We start from the raw sequence: 7,330 nt of genomic DNA, 5'->3' as shown, positions 1-7,330 counted from the left end.
CACCAGCTCCGTACACCAGGAGGAATGGGACAAACCTGACTCAGTTACACCAGCTCCGTCAGGAGGAATGGGACAAACCTGACTCAGTTACACCAGCTCCGTCAGGAGGAATGGGACAAACCTGACTCAGTTACACCAGCTCCGTCAGGAGGAATGGGACAAACCTGACTCAGTTACACCAGCTCCGTCAGGAGGAATGGGACAAACCTGACTCAGTTACACCAGCTCCGTCAGGAGGAATGGGACAAACCTGACTCAGTTACACCAGCTCCGTCAGGAGGAATGGGACAAACCTGACTCAGTTACACCAGCTCCGTCAGGAGGAATGGGACAAACCTGACTCAGTTACACCAGCTCCGTCAGGAGGAATGGGACAAACCTGACTCAGTTACACCAGCTCCGTCAGGAGGAATGGGACAAACCTGACTCAGTTACACCAGCTCCGTCAGGAGGAATGGGACAAACCTGACTCAGTTACACCAGCTCCGTCAGGAGGAATGGGACAAACCTGACTCAGTTACACCAGCTCCGTCAGGAGGAATGGGACAAACCTGACTCAGTTACACCAGCTCCGTCAGGAGGAATGGGACAAACCTGACTCAGTTACACCAGCTCCGTCAGGAGGAATGGGACAAACCTGACTCAGTTACACCAGCTCCGTCAGGAGGAATGGGACAAACCTGACTCAGTTACACCAGCTCCGTCAGGAGGAATGGGACAAACCTGACTCAGTTACACCAGCTCCGTCAGGAGGAATGGGACAAACCTGACTCAGTTACACCAGCTCCGTCAGGAGGAATGGGACAAACCTGACTCAGTTACACCAGCTCCGTCAGGAGGAATGGGACAAACCTGACTCAGTTACACCAGCTCCGTCAGGAGGAATGGGACAAACCTGACTCAGTTACACCAGCTCCGTCAGGAGGAATGGGACAAACCTGACTCAGTTACACCAGCTCCGTCAGGAGGAATGGGACAAACCTGACTCAGTTACACCAGCTCCGTCAGGAGGAATGGGACAAACCTGACTCAGTTACACCAGCTCCGTCAGGAGGAATGGGACAAACCTGACTCAGTTACACCAGCTCCGTCAGGAGGAATGGGACAAACCTGACTCAGTTACACCAGCTCCGTCAGGAGGAATGGGACAAACCTGACTCAGTTACACCAGCTCCGTCAGGAGGAATGGGACAAACCTGACTCAGTTACACCAGCTCCGTCAGGAGGAATGGGACAAACCTGACTCAGTTACACCAGCTCCGTCAGGAGGAATGGGACAAACCTGACTCAGTTACACCAGCTCCGTCAGGAGGAATGGGACAAACCTGACTCAGTTACACCAGCTCCGTCAGGAGGAATGGGACAAACCTGACTCAGTTACACCAGCTCCGTCAGGAGGAATGGGACAAACCTGACTCAGTTACACCAGCTCCGTCAGGAGGAATGGGACAAACCTGACTCAGTTACACCAGCTCCGTCAGGAGGAATGGGACAAACCTGACTCAGTTACACCAGCTCCGTCAGGAGGAATGGGACAAACCTGACTCAGTTACACCAGCTCCGTCAGGAGGAATGGGACAAACCTGACTCAGTTACACCAGCTCCGTCAGGAGGAATGGGACAAACCTGACTCAGTTACACCAGCTCCGTCAGGAGGAATGGGACAAACCTGACTCAGTTACACCAGCTCCGTCAGGAGGAATGGGACAAACCTGACTCAGTTACACCAGCTCCGTCAGGAGGAATGGGACAAACCTGACTCAGTTACACCAGCTCCGTCAGGAGGAATGGGACAAACCTGACTCAGTTACACCAGCTCCGTCAGGAGGAATGGGACAAACCTGACTCAGTTACACCAGCTCCGTCAGGAGGAATGGGACAAACCTGACTCAGTTACACCAGCTCCGTCAGGAGGAATGGGACAAACCTGACTCAGTTACACCAGCTCCGTCAGGAGGAATGGGACAAACCTGACTCAGTTACACCAGCTCCGTCAGGAGGAATGGGACAAACCTGACTCAGTTACACCAGCTCCGTCAGGAGGAATGGGACAAACCTGACTCAGTTACACCAGCTCCGTCAGGAGGAATGGGACAAACCTGACTCAGTTACACCAGCTCCGTCAGGAGGAATGGGACAAACCTGACTCAGTTACACCAGCTCCGTCAGGAGGAATGGGACAAACCTGACTCAGTTACACCAGCTCCGTCAGGAGGAATGGGACAAACCTGACTCAGTTACACCAGCTCCGTCAGGAGGAATGGGACAAACCTGACTCAGTTACACCAGCTCCGTCAGGAGGAATGGGACAAACCTGACTCAGTTACACCAGCTCCGTCAGGAGGAATGGGACAAACCTGACTCAGTTACACCAGCTCCGTCAGGAGGAATGGGACAAACCTGACTCAGTTACACCAGATCCGTCAGGAGGAATGGGACAAACCTGACTCAGTTACACCAGCTCCGTCAGGAGGAATGGGACAAACCTGACTCAGTTACACCAGCTCCGTCAGGAGGAATGGGACAAACCTGACTCAGTTACACCAGCTCCGTCAGGAGGAATGGGACAAACCTGCCTCAGTTACACCAGCTCCGTCAGGAGGAATGGGACAAACCTGCCTCAGTTACACCAGCTCCGTCAGGAGGAATGGGACAAACCTGCCTCAGTTACACCAGCTCCGTCAGGAGGAATGGGACAAACCTGCCTCAGTTACACCAGCTCCGTCAGGAGGAATGGGACAAACCTGACTCAGTTACACCAGCTCCGTCAGGAGGAATGGGACAAACCTGCCTCAGTTACACCAGCTCTGTCAGGAGGAGCGGGCCAGAATTCACCCAACTTATTGTAGGAAGCATGTGGAAGGCTACCCGAAACGTTTGACCCAAATTAAACTATTTAAAGGCAATGCAACCAAATACTAATTGAGTGTATGTAAACTTCTGACCCACTGGGAATGTGTTGAAAGAAATAAAAGCTGAACTAAATAATTCTCTCTACTATTCTGACATTTGACATTCTTAAAATAAAGTGGTGATCCTAACAGACCTAAAAGAGAGAATTTTTACGTGGATTAAATGTCAGGAATTGTAAAAAAACTGAGTTTAAATGTATTTGGCTAAGGTGTATGTAAACTTATGACATCAACTGTATGTGATAACCTTTGTATGCTTGCAATGCGCAATGATGGAAAAGTGCTGGGTAAATGGAGATGTACTGCTTTAGTTTTCAGGATGAGAATTGTCTTCACCTGCTGATAGTCACACAGCCTCAAGGCCGAGATAGCAGAGTGAGAAACCACAGTCTAGACATGTTTTCTCATCTTAGATACTTTGTTTCCAATGCAACAATGTTGAGATATGATTGATGGTATGTTGTATAAAGAGTGTTGTCTCCTGTTTCGCCACACAGATCTTTACTTTTGACTACTGAGGTATTCTGTATGTGAATCTCTGTCTGCAATTGCATTTTATTACTAAAGAGTTTTATACCAAGGATCCTGTGTCTGTGTCATCTATCTGGAAGACTGATTGTTAAAGGAAACTTACATCCCCCCATGCAAAGGACCACCCAACAACTCCTTTCCCCTGTCACTCCTCTCTGTCACTTCTCCCCTATCACTACTCTCCCCTGTCTCTCCTGTCCTCTCTGTCACTCCTCTCCTCTCTATCACTTCTCCCCTATCACTCCTCTACCCTACCTCTCCTGTCCTCTCTGTCACTCCTCTCCCCTGTCTCTCCTGTCCTCTCTGTCACTCCTCTCCTCTTTATCACTTCTCCCATATCACTCCTTTCCCCCTACCTCTCCTGTCCTCTCTGTCACTCCTTTCCCCCTACCTCTCCTGTCCTCTCTGTCACTCCTCTCCTCTCTATCACTTCTCCCCTATCACTCCTCTCCCCTACCTCTCCTGTCCTCTCTGTCACTCCTCTCCCCTGTCTCTCCTGTCCTCTCTGTCACTCCTTTCCCCCTACCTCTCCTGTCCTCTCTGTCACTCCTCTTCTCTCTATCACTTCTCCCATATCACTCCTTTCCCCCTACCTCTCCTGTCCTCTCTGTCACTCCTTTCCCCCTACCTCTCCTGTCCTCTCTGTCACTCCTCTCCCCTGTCTCTCCTGTTTCTATTTGATTTATTTAACCTTTATTTAACTAGGCAAGTCAGTTAAGAACAAATTCTTATTTACAATGGCGGCCTACCAAAAGGCAAAAAGCCTCCTGCGGGGACGGGGACTGGGATAAAAACAATAATACAAAGTAATAATATAGGACAAAACACACATCATGACAAGAGAGACAACACAACACTACATAAAGAGAGACCTAAGACAACAACATAGCATGGCAGCAACACATGACAACACAGCATGATAGCAACACAACATGAAAACAACATGGTAGCAACACAACATGGCAGCACCACAACATGGTAGCAGTACAAACATGGTACAAACATTATTGGGCACAGACAACAGCACAAAGGGCAGCACAACGTCCCACAAAGCAACTGTCAGTAAGAGTGTCCATGATTGAATCTTTGAATGGAGAGATTGAGATAAAACTGTCCTGTTTGTTGAAGCTCGTTCCAGTCGCTAGCTGCAGCGAACTGAAAAGACGAGCGATCCAGGGATATGTGTGCTTTAGGGACATATTAACAGAATGTGACTGGCAGACTGGGTGTTGTATGTGGAGGATGAGGGCTGCAGTAGATATCTCAGATAGGGGGGAGTGAGGCCTAAGATGGTTTTACGAATAAGCATCAACCAGTGGGTCTACAGAGATGACCAGTTTACAGAGGAGTATAGACTGCGGTGATGTGTCCTATAAGGAGCATTGTTGGCAAATCTGATGGCCGAATGGTAAAGAACATCTATCCACTCGAGAGCACCCTCAGCTGCCGATCTATAAATTACGTCTGCATAGTCTAGCATGGGTAGGATGGTCATCTGTTTCAGGGTTAGTTTGGCAGCTGGGGTGAAAGAGGAGCGATTACGATAGAGGAAACCAAGTCTAGATTTAACTTTAGCCTGCAGCTTTGAGATGTGCTGAGAGAAGGACAGTGTATATCTAGCCATTCTCCCAAACACTTGTATGAGGTGACTACCTCTAAAACCCTCAGAGGCAGAAATCACACTATTATTATTATTCTTGCCAAACCACATTAACTTTGTTTTGAAGGAGCTCAGAACAAGGTTAAGGGCAGAGGAAGATTGTTGGACACTAAGAAAGCTTTGTTGTACAGTGTTTAACATAAAATCCAGGGAGGGGCCAGCTGAGTATAAGACTGTATCATCTGCATATAAATGGATGAGAGAGCTTCCTACTCCCTGAGCTATGTTGTTGATGTAAATTGAGATGAGTGTGGGGCCTAGGCTCGAGCCTTGAGGTACACCCTTGGTGACAGGCAGTGGCTGAGACAGCAGATGTTCTGACTTTTTACACGGCACTCTTTGAGAGTTAGCAAACCAGGCCAAAGACCCCCCAGAGACACCAATTTTCCTTAGCCGTCCCACAAGAATGGAATGGTTTACCGTATCAAAATCTTTGGCCAAGTCAATAAAAATAGCAGCAAAGAATCAAGGGCTCACAGAATCAAGGGCTTAGAATCAAGGGCAATGGTGACATCATTGAGGACCTTTAAGGTTGGAGTGACATGGAAACCGGATTTCACACCAGAGTGTCATGTTTTGTCATTTATTATCATGTCTTGTCCCTGTGCTTCCCATTCTATTCGTTTCCCTCTGCTGGTCTTATTAGGTTCTTTCCCTCTTTCTAGCCCTCTCTCTCCCCCTCCCTCTCTCACTCTCTCGCTCTCTCTTCTCTCTATCGTTCCGTTCCTGCTCCCAGCTGTTCCTATTCCCCTAATCATCATTTAGTCTTCCCACACCTGTTCCCGATCCTTTTCCCTGATTAGAGTCCCTATTTCTCTCCTTGTTTCCCGTACCTGCCCTGTCGGATCCTCATCTATATTCACCGTGCTGTGTCTATGTTTTGCCCTGTCGTGTCGTGTTTCCCTCAGATGCTGCGTGGTGAGCAGGTGTCTGAGTCTGCTAGGTTCAAGTGCCTTCCCGGGGCAACCTGCAGTTCTCGATCAAGTCTCCAGTCTGTTCTCGTCTTTACGAGTAGTATTATGCTTTTTGTTTTTTTATTACTGGATTAAATACTCTGTTTTCGCCAAGTCGCTTTTGGGTCCTCATTCACCTGCATGACAGAAGGATCCGACCGAGGAATGGACCCAGCGACTACAGACGCTCGTAACACTGCCGTCGAGATCCAAGGAGCCATGCTCGGCAGACACGAGCAGGAATTGTCTGCTGCTCGCCATGCCGTGGAGAACCTGGCCGCTCAGGTTTCCGACCTCTCTGGACAGTTCCAGAGTCTTCGTCTCGTGCCACCTGTTACTTCCTGGCCTGCCGAGCCTCCAGAACCTAGGGTTAATAACCCACCTTGCTACTCCGGGCAGCCCACTGAGTGCCGCTCCTTTCTCACCCAGTGTGAGATTGTGTTCTCTCTCCAACCCAACACATACTCTAGAGAGAGAGCTCGGGTTGCTTACGTCATTTCACTCCTTACTGGCCGGGCCCGAGAGTGGGGCACAGCTATCTGGGAGGCAAGGGCTGATTGTTCTAACAATTACCAGAACTTTAAAGAGGAGATGATTCGGGTTTTTGACCGTTCAGTTTTTGGTGGGGAGGCTTCTAGGGTCCTGGCTTCCCTATGCCAAGGTGATCAATCCATAACGGATTACTCTATAGAGTTTCGTACTCTTGCTGCCTCTAGTGACTGGAACGAGCCGGCGCTGCTCGCTCGTTTTCTGGAGGGACTCCACACAGTGGTCAAAGATGAGATTCTCTCTCGGGAGGTTCCTTCCAGTGTGGACTCTTTGATTGCTCTCGCCATCCGCATAGAACGACGGGTAGATCTTCGTCACCAGGCTCGTGGAAGAGAGCTCGCATCAACGGTGTTTCCCTGCTCCGCATCGCAACCATCTCCCTCTTCTGGCTCTGAGACTGAGCCCATGCAGCTGGGAGGGATTCGCATCTCGACTAAGGAGAGGGAACGGAGGATCACCAACCGCCTGTGCCTCTATTGCGGATTTGATGGACATTTTGTTAATTCATGTCCAGTAAGAGGCCAGAGCCCATCAGTAAGCGGAGGGCTACTGGTGAGCGCTACTACTCAGGTCTCTTCATCTAGATCTTGTACTACTATGTCGGTCCATCTACGCTGGACCGGTTCGGGTGCTACATGCAGTGCCTTGATTGACTCTGGGGCTGAGGGTTGTTTCATGGACGAAGCATGGGTTCGGAAACATAACATTCCTTTCAGACAGTTAGA

The sequence above is a fragment of the Oncorhynchus gorbuscha genome, linkage group LG20 (assembly GCF_021184085.1).
Source record: "Oncorhynchus gorbuscha isolate QuinsamMale2020 ecotype Even-year linkage group LG20, OgorEven_v1.0, whole genome shotgun sequence".
NCBI lineage: Eukaryota > Metazoa > Chordata > Actinopteri > Salmoniformes > Salmonidae > Oncorhynchus > Oncorhynchus gorbuscha.
Note: the sequence above shows the minus strand (reverse complement) of the source record.